The following is a 14,588-nucleotide window of genomic DNA, read 5'->3' on the forward strand; positions in this document are numbered from 1 at the left end:
AGGATCCTAACACAATCAAGGCTCAGAAACGTAGCAAGGAGATTGCTATATTAATCTATGACATCAGTGGTTCAACTGTAATTTTGCAAAGCTATGAGAATACTTTTTGTGCACAAAAAAAAAAACATGGCAACAAATTGTAGCTTTGTAAAATTACGGTTGAACCACTGATGTCACATGGATTATTTTAACAATGTCCTTGGAACCATTCTGAGCTTTGATTGTCAAAGGAAAATAAATAAATAAATATAAATATATATATATATATATATATATATATATATATATATATATATATATATATATACTGGTAATTTAGCCTTAGACCTGGTGTGTGCGTATGTTTTTGTGTAACAGCCAGACTTTTCCCTTTGAGCATGTTCCCATCCCAGTATCCATTGAGTTATTATGTAAATGAGGTAGTGGGGGTTTGACCTATCAGAGTGTAATGTGTAATTGGGTTGCAGAGTTAATGGAGTGTGGATGTGAGGCCTTTTCAACAGCAGGTTACATTCTCATTAGAGTGGACCCTACATTGACTGTTAATAGTCAACACACCCCACCTCCTCGAAAAACTCACAATCACACATACATACTTGTTTCCAGCAGGCCAAAGTGAACAGCAGAGCTGAGCAAAAAATATGCTTTCGGGTAAATGGTCATTGTTGAGCTGCCCAGCAGCAATCCAGAGCCAACAGATTTTCAAGAAGTATCCCATGATTGAAACTTTGACGTTCCCATTACCTGAAGTGAAAAATTACCATTACATTAAAACCACTTTTCAAGGTTAATGTAAGCTATAATCCCAGAGTGTCTCATGGACTGTAATTAAATTTTCCAAAGGATATACTTTTCCATCAGCCAAGCTAACCAAATAAAACTCACAGTCTAAGTATTTAAATATAGGGCATTTTATATGCAAAAATTATAGACAATTAATGTGAAACCGTGAACACAACATTTTACAATAAGGCCCCAAATAGTTAAAATTGACACTATTTACTTTGTTAGCACACATCTTGTGCCAAAGTTATTACGCCTGAAAAATTTTATTAAATTCTGAAAAATGTCTTCCACTCTAGAATGGCATTCTTTCTCTCATGATGTCACTCTGGCAACTTATTAATAAAAATGCAGCTATTCTTATTTTAGCTCAGATGCATTAAAAATATTAACAGATAGACATTTTTATTTTAATGTATTAGTAAATGCTGAAATTAACATTAACAAAGATTAAGAAATGTTTCATTGTTAGTTTTTGTTAATAAAGTAAACTAATGTAAACAAATGGAACATTATTGTAAAAAGTTACCAATATTATTAGCACGTAAACATTAAAGTCAAACGTTATGGGGAAATATGTAAATACAACATTACATCTGAAAGTCAAAAACAGTGGTTCACCTCTTTACCATAAGCTTGTTGGTCAGAATATTCAGTATCCACACTCTACAGCTTATTTTCACATAATGCTCTGCAGTGATCTTAATTATCTTAGTTATCTTAATCTACCCATTTTTTCTTATGCACATTTTCTTTCTCTTATGTACTGACCTGTGGTGTGTTTCACATTTGCTTTAGTTTTCTGTGGCAATGAGGTGGGCTCATCTCAGACCTGACATTCATTCAGATAGACATTCATCTGTGCTTGTCTTTTTTCTCACAGTTACAGTGTTTGCTTTGGAATAATTCCCTCAGCAGTAGTGTGGCAGTTAATCCTGTTTTATTTGGTCCATTGCTGATGTCTGGTAGGAGATTTAATCAAACAGCAAGAAAAGATAATTCAGTTTTAATATGGCACGAAAATCATCAAAATTTCAAAGTGAGATATTTTCATATTAATAAATTCATTCAGTTTTAGCTCCGCCTCAGGAGATAATTTAATCTATTAACTATTTTATAAGGGTGTGCTGACATAAAATTCTGGCCATTATCTTCTACAACACTGGTCTCAAACTCAATTCCTGGTGGGCCACAGCTCTGCACAGTTTAGCTCCAACCCTAATCAAACACACCTGATCCAGCTAATCAAGGTCTTCACGGTAACTAGAAACTTCCAAGCAGGTGTGATTTGGAGCTGGTTGGAGCTAAACTCTGCAGAGCTGTGGCCCTCCAGGAATTGAGTTTGAGACCACTGTTCTACAAGAACATTAGTTGATTATTAAATCAGGCATTAGTGTTACTAGTTCCCATACCTGGGATAAGGTTTTTGTTGTTGTTGTTGTGTGTGTGTGATTATTATTATTTTTTTTAACTAGGATGTTATGATATGAACAAGTCTTGTGATAAATGAGATGTAGACTAGTGATGCGCGGGTCGTCTCATAACCCGCGGGCTGGGTTGGGGCGGGTCACTAAAAACAAATTTTTTAAAAATCCATTTATGTTGCATGGAATTTAGTGGTGGAGATTTTGATTCTTTCCAGAGATTCGTTGATTTTCAGTTCGTTCACCAAAATGATTCATTCACTGATTCGTTCAGTGACCATTTCTTCATATTACACAAATACGCCAGCAGTTGGCGAAAAAGAGTGTCAACGAACGTATTTACTTGTGACAAAAACTGATTTGGCTTTATTAAAGTGTGTGCATGATCGCATTAAATAAATAGTCTAAATAAATTGTTCAGATTATCAAAGCACGAGGTTTTATCGGGGATTAAACTTGGAGTTATGTTCTGTATTCCAAATATGAAAACAAGCATATGTGCACCAATAACTGCGCTTTGTATCTGCTGATTGCTGATCGAGATTTACAATTGGCCGACTGACCCTGTATACTCTCATTAATTTAATTCACGAACGAGATGTATCAGTTCATTCAACTCTTTCACCTACGAGAAGATCGTATTCGTTCACTACATTCAACAAGTCACATGCTCCGTCACATCTTGACAGGATGAAACAGTTCACAGAGCTGGTCTAGAGCTGCGTATGCGCTTCTAACAGCGCAGCGCTCGCGCGCTGCTGTGGGAAGAACTTCATTGAACGAGAAATGAGTCTTTTACTGTCTATGGTCAGTGGATTACGTAAACAAGAACGATTCGTTCATCTAAAAGATTTGTTCACGAACGAACCATCATAGTGCAATTACCTATAGCCTATATTAAATATCTGGAATAGGTTACGATACGAAGGTATAAGTAGCAACGTAACTTCTGTGTGTCCCGATGCGCGGGGCAGGTCGGGGGCGGTCAAGAAATTTTATTTTATTTGCGGGGCGGGCCAAATAATTTCATAAAAGCGGGACCCGCGGGTTGGAAAAAACCCCGACCCGCGCATCACTAATGTAGACTATTACACTTTAATACTATAATAAATACCAATGCTTTCTTGTGAGTAGTAATGACGAAAGGTCAATGTTAGTTAAGATTCACAGCTGAATGGATGCATATCCTTTAGCTGTGACTATTTTCATGCTACAGCACAGCCTTTAGTTACTTAAAAAATTACTTCTACATACACCACCATTCAACGGTTTGAAGTTATTTAGATTTTAGTAATTCTATTTATACAGGAACCTGGAAGAAGAAAAAAAAAATTATATATATATATATATATATATATATATATAGCACCACCATCGTTAAGACTATTAACATACAGTACTTCAATATGTTTCTTGAATGCAAAAAATTTGGTATTGCCTTTGCATAATTGTATTTTAAAATATATTAAAATTCTAAACTGTTAATTTAAATTGTAATCATATATCACAGTATTACAGGTTTTTTTTTTTTTTTTTTTTTTTTGCACTTTGTATTTTGATCAAATAAATGCAGCCTTGGTGAGTATAAGAGACTCAAAAATATGGCATAGATAGGCCAAACTGAATTTGTTTCAACCATTCCAATCAGAGAGCAGCCCAGTCTGTGAGTCTCAGTGTAATTTAGATGTGGTCCATTCATCTTCATGAGCCCTGAGATGACATGAAAGTAAGCTGAGGACTCTAATGAACAAGAGATCACTAATGAACATGGAGAGAGAGAGGTTTGTTTGTCTTATTTGGCCATCTCTGCGAGCTAGTGAGACGTTAGCTACCGCCTCACATCCCTTTTAATCCCAATCCCTCAATACTGCTGCCCTGCCAGTTCACAATCTGCCCTCCGCACAGAGGTTTGGGCCTGTTTGCTATAACAAGTGAACGGATTACCGCTTACTGAACATTTGAATTGTGTTAATGTGCTGAGGCAAGTCTTCCCGGTGTAGCCCAAATCCCAAAGCGCATTATTGGTTGAAACTTTCAAGAAGAGAAAAAAAATGAATAATACTGATGACAAAGGCTGAGTTGTTTAATGTATATCCAGCCCATTCAGCTCTTCCAAGATTATGCTAGGAATCAGTTTGCAATTGTAAAACTTGCATGTCAAATAGAAAGTCATGTGCAGTTTTTCCTTGAAACTGTAAAACCCAGAGTTTATTTAAAAAAATGTATGAAAATCCTGTGATTTATTTGACCGTCTTTACTCTTTACTCGAGTCGCTTAAGTATCAAGGCAGCCATGAGCAATTTAAAAAAAGAAAGAACCCTTTCAGGTAGTGTCATTGTATGGTATTGCTGAGGGAAAACTTTAATGAATTACTCCAACACTGCTTACCTCAGTTTTACTGCAATGGCTTTCTGTTGAATGTGTCCTGCCAGTATAGATCGGGCAGGAAAAAGAAACCATTAATGTTCTTGAGAGCCGAGATGTACTCACAGCCACACTTTCTGAGCAAGAAAAGTGCACTGAAAGCTTTTAGCTGTTCTTGTCAATCTAAGGAGCTGAAATAAAAAGAGGAGGCTGTTTTTAATGTACTGTAGTAAAAGACATGGTGTTCTGAATATTTCCCCTTTTAAAATGGTGTATCAAGAGGAGAATTGTTAAACCATTTGTCATACCGCTAAGTTAAATAAAATATGAAATAAAATTCTGAAAATGCTAATATTTGATTTAATCAATAAAAAGGATTAGCCAGATTAGTGAGGTTTTTCTAGTTTTAGGACACTGTTCAGTGGGACAAACTACCATGTTAATGCGTAGATGTAAGAATAATAATTTGATGTAAATGCTGGATGGAATGCTGATCCTGTTCCAAAGTCAGATATAGGCAAGGCCAATATGAGGGGGTCAAGGTTTTACTGGTTAGCGTGGCCCCATTAACCTCCACTGATAGGTTTTGCAATTGTACCAGTTGGCAGTAAAAATCATATTTGAATCTATTACTTATTAATCAATAAATCAGTTCTAGCAACAAATCACAGATATCATATTGAAACTGCTGTTTTACCATCCACTGTAAAAAATAAATAAATAAATAATAATAATAATAGTAATAATAAAAAGTAGCCTGAACAAAGATTTTTCAGTTGGAGTCAGTTGAGTTTTTTGTGTGAACCGAACAGAAATACTCTAAACATGTCGCTATCAAAAGTTATGTTATATCCTTACTTATTTTTTTCACATTTTTTTTCCAAATGTTCTTTTAACTTTTCAAATTGAGTCATCTGAACAACAGTTTGAACTATATTGCATCAAGTTCCCAGCATGCATTGCAGCTTGAAAACATTTTATGTTAGTTATTATTAAAATAACATAGCTCCAAGCAGCGATTATCTGTGTTTAAGGGATAGTTCACCCAAAAATGAAAATTCTGTCATCATTTACTCACCCTCATGTCGTTCCAAACCTGTAAGAGTTGTTTTCTTATGTTGCACATAAAAGAAGATATTCTGAAGATTAGGGGTGCATCGATATATATCAGCCGATGATTAATGCACATCTAGTCAGATGTAACACTAATGAGCTGATAGTATTTCAGCCATCTGTTCCATATTAATGAATCCTGACTCTCTAACACATTCTGCACTCAAAGACCAGAACGTGAGTAAACAAGGACCTTCGGTTTTACAACATCTTCCAACATAATTCACCATGTGGGGCGCCGCGATGTCGGCAACATCCTGGCGTGGGTGACAGTTATTACACCTATTGAGACTGTCCAGGGATATCCGTGCGAGCCTCAAAGCAGAAACAAAACACCCACATTCCTAAACACACACACATAAGCACACACACACAATTTACGCTCTTTATGTAAGTCCTTAATAATATGTATTTTGAATATATATGGTGTGTTGCATAAAGTGGTTAATCCTTTTATGGGAGGATTATAAGTTGCTGACTTGTCAATTGGAAATGTTTCTCCTAATTTTAATGTTCTCAAATAGAATCATGAGTTGTAACCCTACCCCCTGACCAGGTCGTAAAACTTTATGACCTAACAAACAGGACAGGAAAGCTAACTCTTAGAAAATAGAATAGTACCCTTTTATTTTCTCAATGTATTCTAAATGTATTGAGTATTGCCTTTTTGTGCAGTAGATGTTTCCCCATATAAATTGGCGTATCTGCAGTTTTATCATGTGTTAATCAAATTTTAAATGTGTGTAATTCTGCATATGAATATAACGTTGCGTTTCTATCAGTTATATATGTTATTTTTGGTATCTATTTAATTGTCATGCTTTGACGGACTCACTTATATAAAGGAAATTAATGAAAAATGTGTTAATCAGGAATTACGGAAGACACGAAAGAACACACCTAGCTACAAAGGACCACGCTCACACGCACGCTGGTCTGGCGAGTGACCACATGCAAGTATCATTCTCTATGGAGATTTAAATGCTGCTTAAAGTTTGTATATTACCTTTTCAAGGTGATTTGATTCGTTGTTGTCTTTCAAGGGTTACTGTCTGTGAGTTTGCATAACTGAGCATGTGTTTTTCTGTGATCACGCCTAATTCTCTCACCTCTCTCTCTCATCCTCTCTCACTCATTCTCTCTCTCTCTCTCTCTCTCTCTCTCTCTCTCTCTCTCTCTCTCTCTCTCTCCCTCATTTGGATTCCGTTATGTCTTGTACAAAGTTTACTGTCTGTATTGTCGTACGCGTATTTACTCTGTGTGATTTGTAGTTTGATGTATTATTAGTTCAATTATTAAAGACCAATATATATTCATGATTGCCTCTAAGCGCTCACTTCACGAGTCAATGAAATGTCTGATCTTTAGCTACAAGCTCTTAACTTTTTAGTAACCGAAATTTCATAATGATAGCATAATGTTTTCATGGCCAGAGAATATTTTTCCTTGAATTATAAGAAGTGATAACTTTATTGAAAGTTGATAAGTTAATCTTACGACCGTTTGCTGGACAAACCACTGTTTGATTTGCGGTAATTTACAGTAAGGGATATCACTATAATTGATATGATGAATGGAATATTGACATATTAATGAGTAAATTACAGTGCCCTGTAATGAGTTATTGATATATACAATTGACCTATTTTTCATCTTCAATAAATTGAATGTAACTGTCATATGAGATATATATATATTAATCATATTCCTGACTAATTATTAAAATTCCCTATATATCATTTGAGTTAATTATAATGTACAACCCAGTGCGGCTACACAGTAAAGCTGGTTTTCTAATCAGTGGTCAATTCCATCAGGTGTGTGATTTCACATAGAGAAGCTGTTACTAGACTGAGCCATTGTTAATTGAAAAGCTGCACAAATCAATGGTGATAATGAACGTGGATTTGCGCAGCTTGTCAATTAACAATGGCTACTGACTAGATGCGCATTAATCATCGGCTGTTATATATCGGTGCACCCCTACTGAAGATTGCTGGTAATCAAACAGCTGGTGGTTGCCATTGACTTCCATAGTAGGAAAAAAAGAAACAAATGATTTGATTGACAGCAATAGTTGTCCGGAATGAGGAGTTTTATCATATGATATGAATACCCTATGTGTGAAAAACTGCGCGACGTACAGTAGGTGGACACCCAAAATGTGCTTTTTACTCTTTACACGCTTTGTTTAGACAGGGCACAACTACTTCCACTGAATTATTATATATTTTTTTCGTTAAACATTTTTTATTTTATTCAACCTTGTTATACTTGTGGTGTTCTTGGTCAAAAATGACCGGCCTGCAAAAAGTAACTTATAAAACTCTTGTTATGCGATATTATCTCCTAATATTAGTATCAATCTTTTTGTCAGCTTGTTTTCTTTCAATTAGGAATGGTATTGTGTTTATTTTTGGAACTTAAGTTCTGTGTTTTTTTTACCCTGGTCCTTTGTCTGCTTTTATTTCGGTCTACATGTTGTGCTATCCCAGCTTGATTCCTTGTGTTTGCTTTGTGGATTATAATAAAAGACTGTTATTGGACTACTCCTGTGCCTCCTTAGAGCACAGCAACTGTTACAGAATAGCAGACCCTCAAAATGAGTAACAATATAGTGGCGTTTTTCTTTTTTGTTTTGTTTCTCCCCTTCCCGGAATGGATTTACCAGCTATTAAGTTCCTGTGGCTCGAGCAACAGGACCGTTCACTGGAGGACCATACCAGGGACTTGATCTGGCGTGCCTTACGCACATTCCCGGGTCGCTCGCTCTACATATTCTATCACACCAGCCTGAGAGAACGGTGTAAGGCACACCTGCCAGCAAACTGTCCCTAGGAGGGTTTCGCCACTTACATGGAGTGGGTGCTGGAGAACAACAGGTCTCCATTCACCATCAGCCCCACTCCCGAACCTGAGCCTGCTAAGACATGTGAGCCAGCGTACATATACCTGCCACTGAGCCGATCATCACCCCGGAGCCTGAGACTTAACACGATCTGACCATGTGTGTGATCCGGCAACATCGCACGTCCCCAAGGGAGTACTGGTGAAGATCTAGGACTTGGAGGGAAGGGTGAGCTGCAGCCGGTCTCTGGGATATATTATGAGGAACTATTGGACATTTTTCAAACTGACTTAAAAGACTAGTTTGGGGAGGTAATTCCCAGTTATCCTGTGTCTCCACTGGTTCCGTCCACCCCTGAATCTACTGGGTCTCCGCTGGTTCCGCCCAGCTCCTGTCCTCTGGTGTTCCCTCCCTCCCACCTCCTCTTAAAAGACCAGTCAGTTCTTCAGCCCTATCTCTGCTGGTGCCTGTCAGTCCCTCAGTCAGCACCATCTGGGCGCTCTGATCCACCTCAGGACTTCCAGTCGCCAGCTCCGCCTTGTGTTTGCTTTGTAGATTATAATAAAAGACAGTTATTGTCCTGCTCCTGCATTGCGTGCCTCCTTAGAACACAACAACCGTGACAGTTCTGTCCCTTATTTTCTTATAATCACAATTGTCCCTTATTTTCCATTTCTGAAGTTAATTGGCAACTCTAATGACGACTTAAATATCTTTTGATTCCTACGACAGAGGCACCTGTTGAAGATATGAGATCAAAAATACAATGAATTACAAGGGTGTAGGTAACAGTTAACTATTTCAGACATAGGACTATATACTGAGGTTTTCACTACATTATTTAAATAGGCCTGTAGTCAGTCTTGAACTAAAGTGGGCCGGTCTAAGGCATGAAACACCAGGGCTTAAAATGAGTCCCATTCCCCCCCTTGCAGCCTATATATGACTATACCACGTTTTGGAATTAAGCCTCACTGTAAATTTTCTGATGATTTATCAGTTATAATGTATAGTTATAATGTTATTGTTGTTTCATTTTGTTATTTTATCTCATTTTACAAAACAAAATTTAATAATTTCAGTCAGTTTGCAAACTTTCGCTGTGTGCCAACTGGCAATAGTTTCGTGAACAACTTCAACAAGTGACTGACTTGAAGTTAACGCCGTCGCCCTGCGGCAGCGGTACACTCAGCGGTAGTAGTCATTTTGGATTTTTCACCTACTGTACAATCATTTACGCCCTTGAAAAATGTGATATTGCCCTTTAGGGCCATGAGTCGAACAGGCCTGACAAGTTTAGTTCCAAATGGCCTTCATTAACCTTGTCTAATGGGTGCTCAAACTTTGTTGGCCAATGAAGTCCATGATTTTTGAGATACGCAAATGTCCTTGTGACACTTTAGACCGAGACTGTGCACACCAATTTTAATGTTGATAGGACAAATGGTTGCACAGTTATGGGCATGTTTTTCCCCTTCTTACAGTGCCAACAAGTGGCCAAGCTCTTTTTTTTCCTGTGACCTCAGATTGAGCTCGTACATAAGTGTTCTGAGTTTGGCGAAAATATCTCATTCTGTTCAGTAGTTATAGGCATTTTACTTTACTTTAAAGTGGCCCTGTCTCTTTCGAACCGTTTGATCCTGAAAGTATCAGGTTTTTGATAATTATAGATGTTCACTCTCCAGAGAATCTTTCTGCACCGTTTTGGTTCCAATCAGGTGAAAAACCTAGTACTACTTAGCAAATGTATGTTTTTCAAAAAATGTGAAATACCTAAAAATTTCACCAGTCTCGCAAGCAAATCTGAGGCATATCTTTTGTCCGGCATGACCCAAGGATCCTAACGATATAAAACACATGAGGCTGCGACTGATGGTTGAGGAGTTTTTGACTGTTGATCGCAGTAGCGTCCCCATCAGGCCGATTGGGGTGAGTCTTAGTCACGTTGTAGGCGGTGGGAGTACTGCCATCCCTCCACGTTTCAAGTCCCTACAACTTCATGATCTACACGATCAGTTGCGATCTCCACACAGGAAAAAAATGAAGAGTGATAGTCGATTTTGTCCATTGGGAATTTATTGGATTGTTGGCATTTTCCATTTTCTATAGGGCTTGTTGTCCTGCCCTCATGCCAGTACACGTCATTAGGAGAAAAGTTGGTTTAAGGGAAAGGATGGCAATCAATTTTTTTTTTACCCTAGCAGCAATATACTGTTTGAGAACATCTCAACAATGCCCAATGTCCAATTCAATATTTAACACACAACAGACATGTCAGTGTTGATGAAACAGTTAAGGAAGCATCTGATCATAGCAATGTGCATACATTTGCACCAGTTCTCCAATTTGGCACTCAAGTCGCATCATGTTTATTTATATACAATAGACTGCTTTTGCAGTATTACACATTAAAAGTGTCACTTTCAATTAGAATTACAACTTAATTTTCTACTATAAAGCAGATTTCCAGTGCGTTAATTTTTTTAACTGATGTCTGACCTTGACAGACTGAACAGAAGAAATGAACCTGAGAAGATTTCCATGTCAACATAGGCCGACCGCCCCAGACTAATTTTAGTTTAAAGTTGCTTACCAGCATGCAAAATTGAAATTTCTCTAAAAGTTTTTCCAAACTACAAAAGTTCCTCCCTTGTTTTGACTTTTTTTTGTTCAAAAAGAGGTCACATAAATTCTTGCTTAAAATTCGCTTAGTGTATAGGGGCCTTAATGGTTATTTTTCTGCAATTATTATAGACTTCTTTACAATGATGGTGTGTAAAATCAGGGGTAAAACATCCGATTCTACCTTGTGTAGTTAGATGTTAAGGATGATTGTTTCACTCTGTGACATCAATATTGTTTTGTTAAGCAAGCTATTTTCAGCACTGACCCAATATTAAATGCTTCCTCATTGTCTCTCCTGCAGTTTGTATGTGTGAGTGTGTGCTATATTTATGTATGGACTGAAGGTTCCTGATGAATGCACGACCCCTCCACTCCACCTCTCCCGAGGCTCCGTGCGGAAATAAAGCGGAAAAAGTAATGATTCCAGGCCTTGAAAATTCTTGCACAGCCTGTGGATGGGCTAAGAGATTCCCCTGAGACAGACATACCCTTCTCTATCTGTCTGTCAGCCAGCAGAGTTGGCCAGACCCCTCTCTCTCCATCTTTATCTCTCTTTCTCTCCCAAGCCTCACTCAGACCTCTAATTAAAACCCCCATCGATTTTTTTCCCCTCCTTCTTTCTGCTCTTCTTTGTCTGTTTTTCATGTTTTTAATCGGCCCCTGGACCTGAGCTCGCTCCAGGATTAGACAGTGTCTTTGACCCTAGAGTCAAAAGAGCCAGACAACACCGTCCCGACACCTCCGGTCTTACCCAGCTCCCCCTCTTGGCCTCACCCAGCCTCGGGTGTCTGCCCTGGGGTAGAGATGAGAAGGGCAGAGGCTTGGCTCTCTCTATCTGACAGCACCTCTGCCCTCTTTGGTTAGGTTCACTCTCTACTCTTGAAAATAGTAGACGTTACACAAAAGTGGAATTGATGATCTACACTTTTTGCTGTTGTGAGTTTTATAGCAGGCAGTTTTTTTTTTCCTTACTGGAAGTGTTTTACTGCGTTGGATTACAGGTATAAGCAACAAAAAGTCTTGTGTTTCAGTGATAATACCGTGGTTAAGGGGAGTTATTTGGCACATTTTGTCATTAATTACTCATGTCAACCCTCATGTCGTTCCAAACACGTAAGACCTCCGTTCATCTTCGGGACACAAATTAAGATATTTTTAATGCATCCCGTGAGAAATGTTTTGCTTGATTTGTCATTAACCCGGCCTGTTCATTTAGAACAGTGGTTCTCAACTTTTTTGACTTCAGGTCCCTGTTTGTCTGAGACTAGATTCAAAAGCCCTCCTATCTAAGCTGATCTACCTCTCTGTTGTAATGAAATAAACATGATGTAAAAATGATATCTTTTTAATGTGGTACATCTTTATTTTCAGTGTTCTTTTATCATTTTAAATATGATTATGATAATATAACTAAATTTAAATAATATTAAGACTTACTCGTGCCCGCCTGGAAGATTGCCGAGGCTCCCTAGTGGGGAGGGTTGTGAACCACTTGTTTATAAACATGAAACACACCTCTCATCAGTATGATCCACTAATAAACAATTCCGACTGTGCAGAATTCTAATTATGCTTAGTCACAGCAATATCAGCTAATTTACACACAGCTTTGAATGTGGTGCTTTCAGAGTTTTTATTTTATTAATTTTTTTATTGATTTTAGATGTTTTGAGATTTTAATTGAAGACTTTTTCTTTTTTCTTTTCTTTTCTTTTCTTTTTTAGGAGCACAAGAATAACACAGTCGGCAGCATGATGCAGAATGCCATGGCTCTCCTCTGCAATCTGACTGGACAGAAGGGCACAGAACTCCGACCATTCTACCAGCAAGGTGCAGTATATCTGAACGTCATTCGCTTTGATATATATATCGGCCCTCCGGTTTCTAGCCTATCTCTGAACCAGAACACACAAACCCACATAGTCTTTTCACCCAGACACTGCCACACACATGAAAAGGGCCTGCATTCAGAGAGCTGCCCTTGTTTTGTTTTGGAGTGTTTTCATTCCATTACCAGACCCTTATTGCTCTCATCTCGCCGTCTGACTTTGTGTGTGACTCTGATGGAGGGGGAGGGTGTTCAGCTGCCTTTTTAAGGGCTTCCACCAGATACTGCTGCTTTTATCAGCATGGACTCATGTGTGGCGGCCCTGTAGCCCACATCTACTTAGTATCCCACCCATCTAGCCCTCACATCACCCACTCTCCATGCTTGGGCATCAATAAAAGCCTCCCATCGCCTCCTGTTTTTATCTGTCACTATCTACCCAGCTACTGGGCAGCCTCTCACTCATTCTCTCATCTGCAGAAGTTGCTGTCTGTTGCCTCTCTGTTCATGCCCGTGCAAGGCTGTTTTTTCCCCCCAGCCTGCCGTGTGAATGCCCAGTCGCACCCTGACGCTTTCAGCTCTCTGTGCTGAATTATTGAGTAATGGATTCCAATAGCCTTACTCATGTTGACAGTTTTGGACCCACATGCCTGTCTTCGCCACAACATAGGGCGAGATGGACACTGAGGTGTGTGTGGGTGTACGTTTGTGTGTGTTTGTTTTTTACCAAAGGAGATGAGTCAGATTCACACACACTCTCCACATTCAACACCTGGGAGGAGAGGGAACCATGGAAAAAAGAGTGTCGGTTCGCACTTACGTACACATGCAGTCCTAGAGAGGCTGAGATTTATGTTGACTGCATTAACTAACACGTTAAATAAATGTAATAACACGTTATATTAGTGTGCGGACATCACGTTTGTTTTCCATCCAATTAATATCACATTTACGGTTGCTCCGTATGGTCTTAAAGCCTGTTCACTCCAGCACAAATGTTCGGCATGAAAATTCAGTTTTCGTATGTGATTTGTCTGTTCATTCCAATGTAAAAAATGGCATATGGGCAGAGCTTAAGTGCAAATTCACTCTCTGATAGTAGGTTAAGGTTATCACTTATGGAAGAGCAGAAATAGAGTGCTACACAAAGGCAGCGGTGTGTAACTTTCCATTTCTGACACCACATTGTCATTGTGAAGAAAAGGAAAGCAAATGGTATTTACATGCTTTCAAAAGCTATTCAGATGTTGGTATTTGCTGAGGTTTTTTATCAAACAACAGCAAATACAAGAGTACAGAGACAGAATAGCCGTTTTAGATTCTGTCTATTGTAGCTTTACAAAATTGTCTGTTTCTTAGTGTCACAAAGTCATATTTTTGTATAACAGCAGCAGCTCAGGGCATGTTACCAAATGCATGGATCTTATTGGTTTGCCTTTTTCACAGTGCAATGGAGAAACACCAAAAAACTCGTAAAAAAATAAATAAATCATAAAAAAAAATAAATCTGTCACACGGACAGCATGTGAATGTTCATGTTGGTCTGAACAGATGTATTAACAGCTGTTCATTAAAAATAAAATGTTTATCGCACTGAATTTTC

General features: G+C 38.3%; 1 long non-coding RNA gene across 1 annotated transcript in view; it reads left to right on the top strand.

Annotated features, from left to right (window-relative positions):
- LOC132158098 (uncharacterized) overlaps positions 1–14,588 on the top strand; it is a 67,870-nt gene that overhangs the window by 12,815 nt on the left and 40,467 nt on the right. The window contains exon 4 of the long non-coding RNA XR_009437663.1: positions 12,885–12,987. This is a non-coding gene — a long non-coding RNA (uncharacterized LOC132158098). The remainder of the gene's footprint in view (positions 1–12,884; positions 12,988–14,588) is intronic.

This window comes from Carassius carassius, chromosome 15, assembly GCF_963082965.1.
Source record: "Carassius carassius chromosome 15, fCarCar2.1, whole genome shotgun sequence".
Lineage (NCBI taxonomy): Eukaryota > Metazoa > Chordata > Actinopteri > Cypriniformes > Cyprinidae > Carassius > Carassius carassius.